Raw genomic sequence first — 18,577 nt, forward strand, 5'->3', positions numbered from 1 at the left:
TCCTTACTATATTGCTATCTGTTCATTTTTATTGTGAAAAGCATGTCACCTGATTCTGCCACAGAGAGCTTGAATCCCCAATTATATGACCATTTTCAACATTATCTATGGCTTTCTGGATATTGATGTAAACTTCAAGGACTTGAGGTAAAAAATTTTCCCCTTTTCCGAATGGCTCCATCACCTGCGTATGGTCAATACCAGTGTTCTCAGAGACATTTATTGATCATAATGTTAAATAGTATGGGACTATAGTATAGTATTCCATTATCAATACTATACACATCACAAATTTCAAATCCTACCTTTACTTTAAAAGTTCTATTTTAGATAAATATGTCACCCAGGTGCACAGCTTTACATTGATACGTATATTGTTCATTTCTGATCAACAGTCCCTCTTTCCACACAGAATCATAAGCTTTTTATATATCAAGTACACTATAACCATGACGTCCTTCATAAACTGTTTCTTCTCAACTTCTTTGCTTACTTTACCTAGAGCGTTTTAGCGAGTTGAAATTTCGGATTCAAGTTGAACACAATCGCAGGTGATGCGTTTCTATAGGGAATGGGGATGTGACGCCATCAACAGTTGACGTTAGCGCGAAAATGCCGGTTCCACGTGCCAGTCTACTGTGGAGTGACAGTATGGCTGCTAGTCGTTCGTACACGTACCAGTTTATAGTCGTGAAAGCTTTTCGTGCCGATCAGGTGCCCGACTACAGCAAGGAACGTATGTTATTGATGCAACCTGTGTGAGGCAGGATCAACTCCACACAAACTACCCAAGAATGAAATCCCTTCACACAAATGAACGTTTTTGGTGGTCCCTTGACAATTATATAAAATATATTGACACACAAAAATTGCCTACACCAGCTTTAACCTCCCGTTTGCGTCTTACAATGGTGCACATTTTCACTGTAATTGGTATTTATTATAACATTTCTCCAATACTAAAGTAGCGTAAGATAACAGTTGGGGAGCACGCTCTCCGCGGATCATGACCGTGAGACTATACCAGTGGTGTCAAACTCGTGCCATGGAGGGCCGTGTGTATGCAGGTTTTCATTCCAACCAATTAATGCTGCCTTAATTGAGTCCAATTACTCATTCAGCCATATGCGTTTAACTGCATTGAAGCACAGAATATAAGAAAAATTTTATTTAGACAATGCGGGTCACCATAGACGTCGGGTCACCATTGTGCACAAACCTGCATCCCTAATTCAGCAAATAATTTAACTAATTATATAATCAAGATCTGAGGCTGGAATGAAAACCTGCATACACACGGCCCTCCATGGCACGAGTTTGACACCACTGGACTATACGGATTCCTCTCCGCACAATCCAACTAAAACATATCACTAGATAATAACCACTGGGGTATAATGGTAAACAATAATACATAAATAAATAACACAATCACAAGCTGCACATTTGGTCATGAACTTTCTTATGCTAGTTCGGGGTCAGCTTACTCTCGGTTTTCAAACCACCAATCTTCATTCATTCATTCATTCGGAAACTTTGATTCATTCCACTTGGCTTCATTTAGACTAGCATGTTCATTTTAGGCCACTCTTTTGAAGTTTCCGCACGTTCTAGCTACCTGGAATCGGGTGTCCAGTTATCTGCGAGTGGAAGCGCAAAACCAGCAGCGACCGGCGATGAACATCCAGAAACTGTAAAAAGTTCAGGCGCTCGACTACAACAAGGGAAGTATGTTATTCATTGCACCTGTGTGAGGCAGAATAAACTCCCAAGTCACCCAGAGCTCCACACAAACTACCCACGAATGAAATTCCTTCACACAAATGAACGTTTCGTAATGGTCGCTTGGGGTCCCTTTGGGGCGACATAGCTCAGGAGGTAAGACCGATTGTCCGGCAGTCGGAGGGTTGCCGGTTCAAACCCCGCCCTGGACGTGTCGAAGTGTCCTTGAGCAAGACACCTAACCCCTAACTCCTAACTGCTCTGGCGAATGAGAGGCATCAATTGTAAAGCGCTTTGGATAAAAGCGCTATATAAATGCAGTCCATTTGACAATTAAATAAAATATATCAAACAGAAAAATTGCTTACTCCAGTTTTAACGTCCCGTTTGCGACTTACAATGGCGCACACTCATTATAATTGGTATTAATTCCAACATTTCTCCAATATTAAAGCAGCATACGATAACAAAAGAGAACTTTTGGCAAGGGCGAGATGGGAGCGAGTTGGCAGGCGAGGACCGAACACACGGTTCTTCACCCGTGAGAATATCGACTACGAAAGCCTCTCCACCCAATCTACCTAAAATCACTAGATATAACTAGATAATAATCGCTGGGGTATAATGGCGAACAATAATATATATTTTTTTAAGCACAAAGACAAGCCTTACCTTTGGTCATGAACTTTATGTTAGTTCGGTATTACTTTCGGATTCCGAGCCATCTGTCTTCATGCATTCAGAGAACTTTGATTTATCCCACTCGCCCTCATTTAGCGTGTTCGTGAAAAAGTTTCTCATTTGAGGACTCACTTGTCACATGTGAGCTGGGACATGCGCACTTTAACTAAGATGGCGCCGTCCAGGAAAAAAGCATGTTCCTAATTATTACTGCGTTGTGATTCCGTCTGTTTTGTTTTGCAAGTTAACTTCAGTAAACGCTATGCAACTATATTCTTGTCGTCCATGCCTTGAGAGTTCTACAACGTTTAGCCGATTTAACAGGTGTCCAGCTTTCTGCGAGTCGCAGAGCGAAAGTAAAAACCAACTGGCTCCGCTAGTTTCACATTTCACTGTCTACAATCGTCATTTCTGCGTTATTTATGATCTCGAGCGCACCTTTCCGTGGCCGTCGTATGTTTGGTACAAACCTGTTCGTTACAAGGAAGGATTTATGAAAATGTATACAATGAACGGAGGAAGTAAGAGGCAGGGTTAAGACCGCTTCTTTCTCCTTTGGTAATGCACACCACCTCAGACCAGCACCTTCGCTTGCATCAGGCTTGCACTTGACCGCACTTGATCTCAACTCAATAATTTATCTTTATGAATGTCAATATATGTTTATAGCTACATTTAATAGTTTCAGACACATTTGTTGAATTGTGTTAACTTGCCTGTCTAAAGCCATCTGCAAAGACTGAGTAAATATGACTGAAACCAGTAAGCCAACAAAGTTAACAAACCAGCATGAGTTAGATTGTAGGAGAATTTTGAGACTCCCCATGAGTGTGATGACATCACATGTTAAAGTTAAGGTATTCCCATCAATGTTGATCAGACTGTTTCCTCCAAACTCTCGATGCTGCATGATAAAAATATATCACATGTATAACTATATACTAATATAATCAATATGTAATCCAATAACTCTATATCAGTAGGTGCAGCAAAGCTTATGGAAACGCAAGAAACCACAGTATCCACTGTAGAAAAAAGGCAAATGCAGAAGGCTTAAAAAAAACCATACTTACAATGCTATTGAAGTACTAGAAGACTAACATTTTTACAGTGACCCTTATGTAAGCTGAATATATATAGAAAAGTACAGGAGGCTATAAATCCTGTAACTTGTATGCATAAAGAAACATTACAGAATGAAGACTAAGATTTGGATAAAGGAAAGTTGGGGTAACAGTTCACAATAACGTTATCATCTAAAGAACAGAAAATCATTGTGGTGCCAAGAAGGTCAGGCCGACCCAAGAGCAGGAAATCAAAATCATTGTGGTGCCAAGAAGACCAGATGGCTGGTATTTTTAGAAATGTATTAAGGGGAGTTGTGGGGTACATTTGTGTCTAAAATGTATGTGAAACTGACAATCGAGGTTCAATTCTGCAGAGTTGATCCGGCTTTGTGCACCTGTGCAAATAAAGTCTAACTTTTCTGAAGAGCTTGCTGCCGTGGTGTCTTTTCCCTCGTGAAGTAGTTTTCTACAAATTAATGATTGGACTTTGAATACTGTCGGTTCCTAGACACAACAGATTATCCATAGTTAGCGACCATCTTTGGTCTGTTTATTTTAATGTCATCATTTCTTATATTTCAGGGTAAGGACCCATGATGTGGAATGGAGGAGGAGAGAGAGGCTGCTACATGAAAAAAACATCTTGGCAATGATGCGTGAGTCTCAATACAGGTTTAGCAAGGCGGTGAGAGATGCTAAACGACTGTACTCTGAGAAACTCCAACAGCAGTTCTCAGAAAACAACTCGGCCTCTGTCTGGAAGGGCCTCAGACAGACCACCAACTACAAACCGAAAGCCCCCCACTCCACTAATGACTTGCACCAGGCCAACGACGTGAACGAGTTCTACTGCCGATTTGAAAGACAATGGGACAGTCCTGACACCATCCCCCGTGACCCCATTCACCAGCTCCAGACCACCAGCTCCTCCTCCCCCATCTCAGTAGGGGCCCGGGCCTCTCTACAATCACCCACCTCAGAGGCCCCCTCCCCCTCCCCTATCACAATGACGACTCTCTCCCTCCTGGAGAGGGACGTTACTAGACTATTCAAGAGACAGAACCCCCGCAAAGCAGCTGGACCAGACTCTGTCTCTCCCTCCACCCTGAAGCACTGTGCCGATCAGCTGTCTCCGGTGTTCACAGACATTTTTAACACCTCACTGGAGACATGCCACGTACCAGCCTGCTTCAAGACCTCTACCATTATCCCCGTCCCCAAAAAAACAAGGACCGCAGGACTCAATGACTACAGACCCGTCGCCCTGACCTCTGTGGTAATTAAGTCTTTTGAGCGCCTTGTACTGTCCCACCTCAAAACCATCACGGACCCACTCCTGGACCCCCTGAAGTTCGCATACAGAGCCAACAGGTCTGTGGACGATGCTGTAAACATGGCCCTCCACTTCATCCTCCAGCACCTGGACACTGCAGGAACCTATGTCAGGATCCTGTTTGTGGACTTCAGCTCCGCCTTCAATACCATCATCCCGGCTCTACTACAGGACAAGCTCTCCCAGCTGCACATGCCTGACTGCACCTGCAGGTGGATCACCGACTTCCTGTCTGACAGGAAGCAGCACGTGAAGCTGGGGAAACATGTCTCCGACTCCCGGACCATCAGCACCGGCTCCCCTCAAGGCTCCGTCCTTTCTCCTCTACTCTTCTCCCTGTATACTAATAGCTGCACCTCCAGTCATCAGTCAGTCAAGCTCCTGAAGTTCGCAGACGACACCACTCTCATTGGACTCATCTCTGGTGGGGATGAGTCCGCCTACAGGAGAGAGACTGAACATCTGGTGTCCTGGTGCAGCCAAAACAACCTGGATCTCAACGCCCTAAAGACAGTGGAGATGGTTGTGGACTTCAGAAGGAACGCAGCCCCGCCCGCCCCCATCACCCTGTGTGACTCCCCAGTCGACACTGTGGAGTCCTTCTGCTTCCTGGGCACCATCATCACCCAGGACCTCAAGTGGGAGCTGAACATCACCTCCCTCACCAAGAAGGCTCAGCAGAGGATGTACTTCCTGCGGCAGCTGAAGAAGTTCAACCTGCCAATGACAATGATGGTGCACTTCTACACTGCCATCATTGAGTCCATCCTCACCTCCTCCATCACCACTGCCAAGGACAAGGGCAGACTGCAGCGTATCATTCGCGCTGCTGAGAGGGTGATTGGCTGCAATCTGCCATCCCTACAGGACCTGCACACCTCCAGGGCCCTGAGGCGGGCAGAAAAGATTGTGGCCGACCCCTCCCACCCTGGACACAAACTCTTTTAAACACTCCCCTCCGGCAGGAGGCTGCGAGGACCAAAACCTCACAACACAAGAACTCCTGACTGCAGCTGGCCTCATCAACAAGGCCCGGGACCCCCACTGATACCACTGATACTGTACTGTTATCCTGACCCCCACGGACACCAAACAGACAGCACCTGTACTTATAACACTTTATCCCCTTGCACTATTGTTCATTGTTTACTGTTTACCGTTTGCACTATGTTTATGTTATGTTATGTCTGTTATGTTTTTATTGCACTATGTTTATTTTATTTTATTGATCTTATTATTTTATGTCCACTGTTTTGCACCACCTGACCAAAACAAATTCCTCGTATGTGTAAACCAACTTGGCAATAAAACCTGATTCTGATTCTGATTCTGAACATAAATCCAATGTACACAGCTAGTTAGCAAGTTATATTTCAAGGTATTGCATCTTTGAAGCTATATATCGTCAGTTAAGTAATGAGGTGAAAATATATGTGAAAATTCACGAATAATGAGATGTTCTGGGTGAAACAACTGATAGTTTAATTACAAATGTTCAATACATTGAGATATTTCAGTCATTTTCATTCATGATAGATGATGAAAAATACAAAAAGATTGTCATTAAGTCAATTATTAGTGAATCCATAAATTATAAATGTGTGCATGGGTATATTACTGAAGCTAAATCAGGGTGGAAAATTAACTTTTTTAAATTTTATTTTATTTTTTAACCAAATTCTACCAGCCACCCCAGAATAGTTTATTTTTATATATTTTTAATAGTTTTATAAACAGCATTGCAAAATAAGGATTACGATACTTTACAGAAAGTGCATATGCAGTTATGTTTATGTCACAGGTGTGAAGCCGACAGACAGCACAAGCATAGATGCAGTACTTCATTCGTAAACGAGCCATTTATGAAACTTAAAAGTACGGTAACATTCAAACTAACAAGGAATAAAAACATTTTAAATCACACAGTTAAGTAAAACTGTACTGAAATCCCAGCGTAAGTCTACCTTTGTGCCGGTGGTCGTGTCCACATGTGCCTTCCTCCACAACCTGCATCAGCAGCAATGGGGACATGGTAGAGCCAGATGTGGAGGGGGTCGACCATTAGGGGGAGGGTGAGAGCCATCTCTACCAACCAGACGACCAGCTGCCAGGAGAATATTTAAGAGACAGACTGGCAGCTGCCCTGTCTGCTCCTGGTACTGCCATCTCTGCAGACTGGCAGCTGCCCTGTCTGCTCCTGGCACTGCCATCTCTGCAGACTGGCAGCTGCCCTGTCTGCTCCTGGCACTGCCAACCCTGGCAGACTGGCAGCTGCCCTGTCTGCTCCTGATACTGCCATCTCTGCAGACTGGCAGCTGCCCTGTCTGCTCCTGGTACTGCCAACCCTGCAGACTGGCAGCTGCCCTGTCTGCTCCTGGTACTGCCATCCCTGCAGACTGGCAGCTGCCCTGTCTGCTCCTGATACTGCCAACCCTGCAGACTGGCAGCTTCCTCATCTGCTCCAGACACGGGGAGATGGGGTTCAGAGGGAGAAGGATCCTATTCAGACACGGGGAGATGGGGTTCAGAGGGAGAAGGATCTGAATTGGACACGGGGAGATGGGGTTCGGGGAGAGCGGGCTGGGTCTCAGACAGAGAGAGAGGGGGTTCAGGGCTGTCAGGAATCAGAACACATGCTGCTCTGCTGTTGGAGTCTTTCTGATCTTCAGCACTGGCTGTTGGTAATGGATTGCAGGCTTGCTCGCCTTAGCTTTTGGAGGTACTTCCTGACTGCAAGGGCACTGCCAGCCTGCAACACCAGCACCACACCCAGCACTCCCAGCACTCCCAGCACTCCCAGCACTATCCCAGCCACTGCTCCAGCAGAGAGAGGAGGGGCTAAGAGAGAAAGAGGGACTCATTTAGGAGAAATACAGCAGAGCAGGTAATAATCAGGGAGGAAGACTACAATAATAATATTAATAGCAACAACAATGATAATAATAACAACAATAATAAAAATAACAACAAGAACAATAACAATTATACTCCATTTCCATTTAGCAAACATGCAGAGGGACTTATAAAAAGTGCCTCCATAAAGATTCATACAACAAGCAGATGCAAAGTTAGCAGTTATACAAACTGTAGTAGCACATTAGTAGTAGGCACTGAAGTAACTGTGTAAACCAACAATATAACAGGAAGTGCCAGCGTAGATGGGAGGAGACTGTGGATGTAGGGCTTTGAGTTGAAAATGTGCTTTGAGGAGGGTGGTGTTATTTATTTATTTGTTCTATTTGAAAAACAAATAAAACAAATTTCTTTTGTTGCCATTTTTCTCCCATTTTCTCCCGAATTTAATCATTATATCAATTCCCCGTGTGTATCACACAGTCCTGGTCGATGCGCTATCCTCTGTCGGTCTGGGGAGGGTGTAGACTACCATATGCCACCTCCGATACATGTGGAGTCGCCAGCCGCTTCTTTTCACATGACAGCGAGGAGTTTCACTGGGAGAGCGTAACGCATGTGAAGGTTCACGCTATTTCCCTCAGATCCCCTCCCTGCTGAACAGGCGCCCTGACAAACCAGTAGGAGTCGCTAATGCAATGATCAGGCATCATACCCTCACCAGCTTCTCACCCACAAACACTGCCAATTGTGTTCGTAGGAACGTCTGACCAAGCCGGAAGTACCGCTGCCGGGGACTGAACCCAGGTCTCTGCGGCGGTAGGCAAGTGCTTATACTTCCATTGTGGTCCTTGATGTAAAGCAAAACATCCAGGGCTGCACCATTAGCCAGGTGAGCAGTGGAGTGGTGAGCAGAGGTGTGACAGGCAGGTAGATCAGGTGATGACAGAGGAAAGGAGCTGTGTTCTGTACCAGCTGGATGAGGCTGGCAGCACACAGAGTGGGACCAGCAGGGAGAGGTGCACTCCTGCACTAAGGCAGTGGGACTCTGAGATGGAGCCCTGGGGAACTCCTGCACTAAGCACTAAGGCAGTGGGACTCTGAGATGGAGCCCTGGGGAACTCCTGCACTAAGGCAGTGGGACTCTGAGATGGAGCCCTGGGGAACTCCTGCACTAAGGCAGTGGGACTCTGAGATGGAGCCCTGGGGAACTCCTGCACTAAGGCAGTGGGACTCTGAGATGGAGCCCTGGGGAACTCCTGCACTAAGGCAGTGGGACTCTGAGATGGAGCCCTGGGGAACTCCTGCACTAAAGCAGTGGGACTTTATAATAACCAAAATATATTAAAGCCGCAAGCGGCGTTGGGAGGGGTCCAAGCATTGGCACCATCGCGCCCCCTATGGAGGGATTTTAAAATGGCTTTGTCCTCATGATCATATGCCTTCACCCAACATATCTACTGAATATCATGATGATTGTATAAAATATTGATGACTTATGGCCAATTTTGTGCTAAGAGATGCTGTCGGATGACTTAGTTGCGTCGCCATGGATGTGTCCTGGCCGCTTCCCGTAAAGGCCGTTACTATGTCGTAACACTTAGATGGTCCGGCGTGTATGCACAGCTGCAGTGTTTCTGTGCTGCAACTAAAAAAGGCGTCACACTAGTGTTGTCACGATACCAAAATTTTGACTTTGATACTGATACCAGGTTGCCTAACGATACTGAAATTATCTTAATAGATCAGAAACGTAATGTCCACAAGGGTTGACCTCATTTCCAAATTCATGGTTTATTAACAACCTGGTTCATGAACAACCTTTAAGTTGAAGCCTCTTCAACATATCAATAGGCCTACAGTGTTACAACACTGAACAATAGAAAAACGTGAAATATATTTCAAAAATTAAACAGTTGTAAACTAAATAATATTTTAAACAGGTCTTTCGCCTTTAAATAGATCTAAAAACAGCATATTTTAATAACAATACAGCATCTATCTATAAGAAAATATTTCCAAATTGGAACACCTATTGCTACTGAAGTGAACTGAGTCAAAGCTTGCGCTGTATCAAAGAGCTGAGTACACAAGCGCAAGTCACCTCACTTGGCAACCTTAGTTGCTACTGCCATCTAGCGAAGATTCTGACAAATTACACTTTTCATCCTCTAAAGCAGTAATGCGGGAGACAATTTTCCCTGGCTTTTACATTTCACTCAAAACTACCGAACGTCGGAATATTCTAATACCGAACCGATTCTTTTTTTTTTTTTTTTTTTTTTTAGTACCAAGTACCAAGAAAGTGCTGAAGTATATTGGTATACCGTGCAACACTACGTCAGACACATATTCCAATCCATTGCTCAGTTTAGCAGAGAATGCACATTTCAGAGCGCCACAGAGACAGATAGAATAATACACATTTCAAATAATAAATACGACATTGAGAAAAAACAAAAAAAAAATGACGAAATATCAACTCGCGATCTGCGTGCTGCGCGCAAAGTAGCCTACCGTTTTATTTACTTAGACATTGGCAGATAATAAAATTTTCGGTTACGCTGACCTATAAAACACTATTCCAACAGCAAAATCAGACATGTTATGCATCGTTAGAAAGCTTATACTCTCACCAACTGAATAAATGAATTGTCAATCAAGCCAAATTGTACTAAAAAGGGCGACAACGCCGTAAGCAACAGGTGTGGTATTACGCACAGCTATTATTGAAGATAGCCGACCCAGGCGTCACACATGCACGTATATTTCACAAATGGATTTGTCCAAGACAATATATGACCACTCACTCGCAAAAGGGACATCTCTACGCGTAAAACCAATGGTAAGATTGTATATTTATTCAATGTTTAGTCCCAGATATTGGCTGTAGAATGACATGGTATAATTTTTTAAAAGGTTAGTCTCGCTTATTTTGTTATTCAGTGAGCAGCGTTTTCGCTGCTTGGACCCCTAATAATAATCGGAACAGATACAATAGGGTTCCACCAGCTTCGCTGCTTGGACCCCTAATAATAATAATAATAATCCTAACGAAAACAATAGGGTTCCACCAGCTTCGCTGCTTGGACCCCTAATAATCCTAACAAAAACAATAGGGTTCCACCAGCTTTGCTGCTTGGACCCCTGGGGGGCGACGTAGCTCAGAGGTAAGACCGATTGGCTGGCAGTCGGAGGGTTGCCGGTTCAAACCCCGCCCTGGGCGTGTCTAAGTGTCCTTAAGCAAGACACCTAACCCCCGACTGCTCTGGCGAATGAGAGGCATCAATTGTAAAGAGCTTTGGATAAATGCTATATAAATGCAGTCCATTTTACCATTTACCCTAATAATAATAATCCGAACAGATACAATAGGGTTCCACCAGCTTCGCTGCTTGGACCCCTAATAATAATAATAATAATCCGAACAGATACAATAGGGTTCCACCAGCTTCGCTGCTTGGACCCCTAATAATAATAATAATAATCCAAACAGATACAATAGGGTTCCACCAGCTTCGCTGCTTGGACCCCTAATAATAATAATAATAATCCAAACAGATACAATAGGGTTCCACCAGCTTCGCTGCTTGGACCCCTAATAATCCTAACAAAAACAACAGGGTTCCACCAGCTTCGCTGCTTGGACCCCTAAAGATTACAAACAATAAGACAAAAAACAGAACACATTACCATGTGTAGGCTAACAGGATGGTTCAGGCAGAAAACAGACCAGCGCTAGGCTACTCATAAAAGAAAGCACAGATCTAAACCTCACTACCAGGGCAAAGTAAAAGGATCTTCCAGCAAACTTCTTCCTGCTCTGGTCTAATCATCTAAAAACGTGTTAAAACAAGGAAACTGCCTGACCACCTGCAACATACAACAGAAAAGAACCAAAACATACAGAAAACAAAATGTGGTAGGAGAAAATTTTCAAAATCTCTCTCTCAAAAAAAAAAAAAAAAACCTGGAGGTGTCTGTTAGGTGGACACAGGTGCGCATCATCAAGCAATCAAGCCCCAATCCGCTCCACCTGCAGGATTAAGACGCACGCAGACTCCACAGAGCAAGGGAATGGAGCAGTCCTGGTCTTCAGTATAAGTTGTTATCCAGCAGACGGCGTTTTGTTCCGTTTCTAGAGCACTTTTCCAGTTAGACGAAGATAAGCACAGGTGAGCTAGTGTCCCATAGGACTCACTCCCCTTGGCTTTTCCCCATTCGGTAAGCAGGTAAGAAGCTCAGGCCTGCAGGTGAGCTAGAGTCCCATAGGACTCACTCCCCTTGGCTTTTCCCCATTCGGTAAGCAGGTAAGAAGCTCAGGCCTGCAGGTGAGCTAGAGTCCCATAGGACTCACTCCCCTTGGCTTTTCCCCATTCGGTAAGCAGGTAAGAAGCTCAGGCCTGCAGGTGAGCTAGACTCCCATAGGACTCACTCCCCTTGGCTTTTCCCCATTCGGTAAGCAGGTAAGAAGCTCAGGCCTGCAGGTGAGCCAGTGTCCCATAAGACTCACTCCCCTTGGCTTTTCCCCATTCGGTAAGCAGGTAAGAAGCTCAGGCCTGCAGGTGAGCCAGTGTCCCATAATACTCACTCCCCTTGGCTTTTCCCCATTCGGTAAGCAGGTAAGAAGCTCAGGCCTGCAGGTGAGTGAAGGGGCTGCTAGACCTCCTCCGTCCAGCTGGGGGAAACGTTTTAGCTACTTTTCAGACTTTTTCTTGTCATGTAAATGTAGTTTTCTTACTGTTGATTAAAATACTGGATTTCGGTCTCTGTATGTTGCGTCTCTTTGTGTTTGGTTCGCGGGTTTATTATAAACGGGCCGGACAGTGTGAGACAAAACACTGCATTTGGTTGAACTGGAAGGACTCTTAATTTCACTTTAATTCAGTGAGGCTTTGGACCCAAAACCAGAACTTTTGATGAGAACTGAACTGCAGGATCTATTAAGGATGAGCCCTTTCCAGAACCTGGTTTGTGGTGTGGGGATGGCTGGTTTAAGCAGCCACACCTGCCCTGGGTCAAGCTAATTAGACCTGGCCAGTTGGATAATTGGTGAAGAATTAGATAATTGGCCAGGCTAATTGGACCCAGGAACAGGAGTGGCTGCACCTGTGCGTAGTGAGGTAATCACTGCGCACAGGTTAAATCTGCCATCCCCACCCACACCAGGGAGCTTCTGTCATGACAGGGATAACATCTTGCCAAACCCTCGTGGAATAAATGTGGACTGTTTTGAACATCTTCTCCCTGTGTCTCTGTGCTGGAGGGCCCCAAAGAAAAGCCACTTCGGTGGCCTGTGGCAGGCGTGTTTGTCACAGTGGCGCCCAACGTGGGGCTCCTCCGGCACGGCAAAGAGGCACAGGAGGGCCAGCCAGGAAGCACACTGGAGGAGGGGCGGCTGAGGTGTTCCCGACAGGGCTTCGGGTGGATCCTCCGGGCCAAAAATGGGGGGCTGAAGATGACCAGGGAGGGGAAGGAGGCAATCCTCAGCTGGGATGCTGAGGAGCTGCACCTGGCCGGGAAGGCAGGTCAGCGACGGGCGGTGCACGAGCGGTGGCCGCGCCGTTTTGCTTCCTTTCTCGTCCATTTTGGTTGTTTTTAGTTCTTTGTTTTGGCCTGGTTGGTTTGCCCGGAGCCCATGAGGGGATAAGCCTGCAGCCGCCTGCCAGCAGAGCCGACTGGCGGCCACCACAGCCACGAGGGTTCCTGGTCCCCACACCACATGGTTTTACCCTGGACTCAGATGGTCTAACGGGACTTGCGCTCGAATGTAAGAGTGTAGAAAATCCAGATCTGTACATACTGAACACTAAGGCACTGTACTGATGCTGTGTAAAGGCTTCACACGGTTAATTACATGGAAGAACAGACACTGAGAGGAAAACCTACATCCAGATAGTGCTGTTAAACCAGTGTGGTATGGAAGCATAATCTCTACATTAAGTTGACAGTGTAAACGCAAACTGGGATGTTGCATTTGTATTTGAATTATGTCATGATTTTTGTGCACATCGAATGTAAATGAAATGCAATTTCCAATTTGGATTTTAATTTGAAATATGACTGGCTTAGTGTGAGTGGTTTCTGAAGCCCCTCTGAAGAAACATCAGGTGATCTCCAGTGGAGAATCCTACTTGGTGCTATTGCTGCTAATGCTTTAATTCTGTGATTAATCCAAAAGGATTTGGTCATTGTCCTTTTTGTGGAATGGTGGAGACCACCCTTTACTGTCATGTTGATCGCAGAACAACTAAAGCATTATTTGAGGGGTGGGAAAACTAGTTTAATAGCATCAATGAAACGTGCTGATTGAAGCTCAGAACAACTTTAAATTTTGGAGCTGGTTACAAAAAGTCTAATTTGTCAAAGTGGCAACTGATTCATCCAACAGTGCTATACTGATGGATCTTTGGCGATTGGATCTTTGGTTTCGAGATTAATTTTATTTTTATTTATATTATAAAAAATATTGTATTTTTATATCAGTTTATTGTATTTTTTCCCCAAATACTCTTTGTGTTTATTTATTGAGAATCATGTGAATTCAATAAAGCATATTTACAATATACTAATACATTTCTCTCTCCCCCTCTCAAACTGTGCCAGGTTTGTTTTTTGTTTGTTGGAGGAGGCGTGTCAGAAGGAGAGTCTGGCTTTTGAGCACCTGGGATTTCTATTTTGGTACCAAGGTATTTCATAAGGTATCTTTTTTGCATTTTTTGTCTGGACAGGCTAAAGTGACTTCATGGAGGAACACAATAAAACGGGAGGTCTGTGAATTCAGTGAGCGTACTGAGGGGGCCTGTGTCTGTGTGTCTGAGGTGTGTGTGTATGCTCACTACAAACTCAATAACAATAGAAATTTTGGTGAAGGGGCGTCAAAAGTCTGTCCCTTCCCCTCTGTCCCTCTCCCTTTTCATGTTTGATCCAATTAAATTCATACGAGCAGATTCCCCTGCAGGTACAGCACAGTGTCATAGCGGTTCCACACTCTCAGACATTTTCCCCTGCCTTTCAATCTGGTCAGAGCGCTCTGTTTCAGCCTCGGGGAGATGGGGTTCAGTGTCAGAAGGATCCGATTCGGACACGGGGAGATGGGGTTCGGGGAGAGCAGGCTGGGTCTCGGACACAGAGGGAGGGACTTCAGGGCCGCCAGGATTCAGAATGCCTGCTGCTCTGCTGCTGGAGTCAATCAGAACTTCAGCACTGGCTGGTTGGTAACCAGGCTCTGCTCGCGTTTGCCTTTGGAGGCACTTCCAGAAAGCAAAGGCCCCCAACACCAGCAGCACCACCACTCCCAGGCTTCCCAGCGCTATCCCAGCCACTGCTCCAGCAGAGGGAGGAGGGGCTAAGAGAGAAAGAGGGACTCGTTTAGGAGAAATACAGCAGAGCAGGTAATAATCAGGCAGGAAGACTACAAAATAATATTAATAACAATAATAATAAAAATAACAACAATAATAATACATTTACATTTAGCAAACATCCTGAGGGACAAAAATTCCTCCATAAAAGTTAAGACAACAAGCAGAGCTGATGCCAAGTTAGCAGTCTGACTAACTGTAGTAGCACATTAGTAGTAGGTACTGAAGTAATTATGTAAACCAACAATATAACAGGAAGTGCCAGCGTAGGTGGGAGGAGACTGTGGATTGAGTGGTTTCAGTAGAAAATGTGCTTTGAGGAGGGTGGTGTTATTTATTGCTTTGTTCTATCTGAAAAACAAAAGACAGAGCCTTGCTTTGGCACAAAAAAAGTTGAAAGCTTATTTCCATTCTGGTCCTTGCAAAATCTCATAAAAAACACGTTTTCAACGTACAAAAATGCCAAGTTACTCACACATACAAGACATACACCGTCAATAACTCATTCATTCAGACTGCCAAAATCCAGGCCTGCCATTAAAAGTATTGGTATCAAAATGACGCCAAGTTACGGTACTACAAGCAATATAGGCTATCTTGCCTCACCGAAATTTAATAACATGTATTCCAAAGCAATGCTACCCAATATTTCCTCAATTCTTTCAAGTCACTTGGCCCTGCGTGTATATAAGCATGCAGTACATGGACAGGCCAAACATATGTGTAGATGGCTTTCTCACAGTCAAGATTGATTGAATAGGCATCTATATGTCCAATTTGTATTGGTATGTATGTATTTTGGTGCCCAGCCTTTCTGTTGCGTGAGTGATTGTATGTTTCTTGGTATAAATTTCTGTTCGTAAATGTGAATGTAACATGCTGTGAGGGAAATGTCCCCATGGGGATAAAGAAGTTCTCTATGTATGTATGTAGGCTACAATATGTATTTATTGTACGTTGCAAATATACAATCACTTGTACATGTACTCAAATTCAGTTCAGAAGCAAGTATAAACATATGATTTCTGGAGAAATATGCTTCCTGTAGTGACTGACCAGCAGTTTTCTACATGAATTTCAATGTGTTCCATGAGGCAATACGAAATATTTGACACTTTGATCTGACACAAAGTTTGCATGACATTGTAATATGGTAAGATTACAAAACACAGGGCCAAGTGACTTGAAAGAATTGAGGAAATATTGGGTAGCATTGCTTTGGAATACATGTTATTAAATTTCGGTGAGGCAAGATAGCCTATATTGCTTGTAGTACCGTAACTTGGTGTCATTTTGATATCAATACTTTTAATGGCAGGCCTGGATTTTGGCAGTCTGAATGAATTAGTTATTGACAGTGTATGTCTTGTATGTGTGAGTAACTTGGCATTTTTGTACGTTGAAAACGTGTTTTTTATGAGATATAATTTCTTTTTGCAAAGCGTTTTATTACGAGAGTGAGAAATGCGAAGTGACCCTGTAAGAAACGGTTGAGGATTATGGCTATCCTTGTGTGAATTTGTACAGTCTGATGAGCGTGTACGTTTAGCAGTTTCGGTTTGCTATATATGTAAAACAGTGGGTGTGACAATTGGTGCGGTGGCGTAATTGTAAACGCATCAGGTGAAAAGGTGAAATATGGCCAGTGTATGTAGGCTACTCACGGATTTGACGGGCATCCAACGAGCCTTGATTGACAAAAGAATCAGCAAGCCCGTAGAATTAGAGCTGCCTAGGTCGCAACTTGTGTACCCTGCTGTCCTGCTCCGTTGTCTGTTATTTCGTGAAGATGCACTTTTAGTGTTTGTAAGGTTTATAAGGCATTTTGATAGGCTTATCTGCAGGTAGGAATCCTCTTTGCTTTTTTGTTAAGCTAGAACCGGAAAAGTTGATAGTGGAGAATAGGAGCAGACGCATATGTCCCAGCAGGCTTTGCATATGAGAAAATAACAACAGTGTGAGATAAATTAGGCGAAATGATGAAATTGCGTAGTTGAAACAATATGTTTTTAGCAGAACGGGCATGTAGGTGAAAGTTGACATGATCACAGACTATAGTGCAAAGTAAATGAAGTGACCATGAGCGAGCTTAGTTTCCTTATCAAACGGTATATATAACAGTCTGTATTTAACATTAGCTGTTGAAATGGAGGGTTAAATAACATGCGTAATCTATTGCGCTAATGTGTTTTTCTCATGTTCAGTGCTAGTAGTTATATTTATGAGTGAATCATGATTTTAAATGTAATGTTTTAATGGGGAGTTGCATAACGTAGGCCTACATACGTAATAATTGTTTGTATGTGGCTAGATAGAGGGCGAGGTAACATGAATGTAGAAACGTGGCGTTTGCTGATAAGAAGGTTTTGTACGGTAGTCAAGTGAAGAAATATAGTTAGTAGAAATGGCACAGTGGTGAACTGGTGTAACTTGTTAATAAAAGGAACACATTTGCCGTCATGAAATGCATATGGGTGGCCGTGAGTGAGTTTTGGTAAAGCAAATATAAGCATAAGAAAACGTTAGTGTAAAAGAGGAAATGATCTGCCAGAGGGCGAGGCGGGATTCAAGCCTTCAACCTGGAGGTTTACCAGTCTGTGACTTCGTTAGTGCAGCACCATGCCATAGCTATGCAATGCGTGAAATATCATTAGCAAACCTGCCGGTGGTTTTAAAGAAGAACACAGGCCAGTAAGCACAGAAGAGCTCCCGTTGAATCCATATGGCTTAGCAATATTGTAGCCGGTTAATAACTGAACGTACAGACGGTACGTCATAATGCATATGGCTTAGCAATACTGTAGCCGGTTAATAACTGAATGGTGAACGGCGGGTAGATATGGTGCAAAAGCAATAATTGATAAGTAGTAGACAATTATTAGTGAGGGTCGAAGCAGGTTAAAGGAGTAACATGGTGGTTGAACGTGACACTTCCCAGTTGTCTTTAGGCAACAACAAAACAAATGCGCATAATTTTTTTTATTATTCAGTCATTTCAATGTACTTTAAGACATATTTTTCAAAGCCTAAATTTCCCACTATAAAAGTTCACCCGAACCGTCTGGGCGTGGTAATGAGAACTGTCAGTTAGCTATGATTGACAGACAGTTCCCCGTTACCATAGCTACCCCCATGATAAGTGCTATTTTTTGGAGACTTTTCACAAGCTAGCTAGCTTAGTAGTATATGAAGTTTCGATAGATAGCTAAGATAAGGACGTTGACTTATATCCAATTATAATTTTTGCTATCTAGCTAGCCAAGTTAAGATAAAAGCACAACTATAACGTCCTCATAAAAGCAAACTAGCTAGCTAACGTTATCGATAACATTGCCTTATGAAAGCAAACTACCTAGTTAGCTAACGTTAGCTAGCTAGCTAGCTAAATGAATATAACCAGAAATAATCTAATAGTCCTTAATAGCCACTCTAATTTAAGTGAACCTAACGTTAGTGAAATATTTGCATTGTCTTGCCTGTAAGCCAGCGGCGCAAACTATGGGTCTTGAGTTATCCATGGGTTTACGGGGCGTGGAAAGGGGAGTGGTTACTGGGTT

The 18,577-nt window shown here is 43.8% G+C and overlaps 1 protein-coding gene across 17 annotated transcripts in view; it reads right to left on the reverse strand.

The window, feature by feature from the left end:
- Positions 1-18,577, reverse strand: part of LOC135255915 (CD276 antigen homolog) — a 105,574-nt gene that overhangs the window by 25,979 nt on the left and 61,018 nt on the right. Inside the window, exons 6-7 of one of the 17 annotated variants that reach the window (XR_010330313.1) lie at positions 13,379-15,004; positions 12,404-12,623 (exon numbers count right to left, since the gene is read on the reverse strand). The exons of the other annotated variants lie outside the window; for them this stretch is intronic. The gene's annotated coding sequence lies outside the window, so the exon portion shown is untranslated. Of the gene's footprint in view, positions 1-12,403; positions 12,624-13,378; positions 15,005-18,577 lie in introns of those variants that run through there. 17 annotated transcript variants of the gene reach the window in all.

This window comes from Anguilla rostrata, chromosome 5, assembly GCF_018555375.3.
Source record: "Anguilla rostrata isolate EN2019 chromosome 5, ASM1855537v3, whole genome shotgun sequence".
NCBI lineage: Eukaryota > Metazoa > Chordata > Actinopteri > Anguilliformes > Anguillidae > Anguilla > Anguilla rostrata.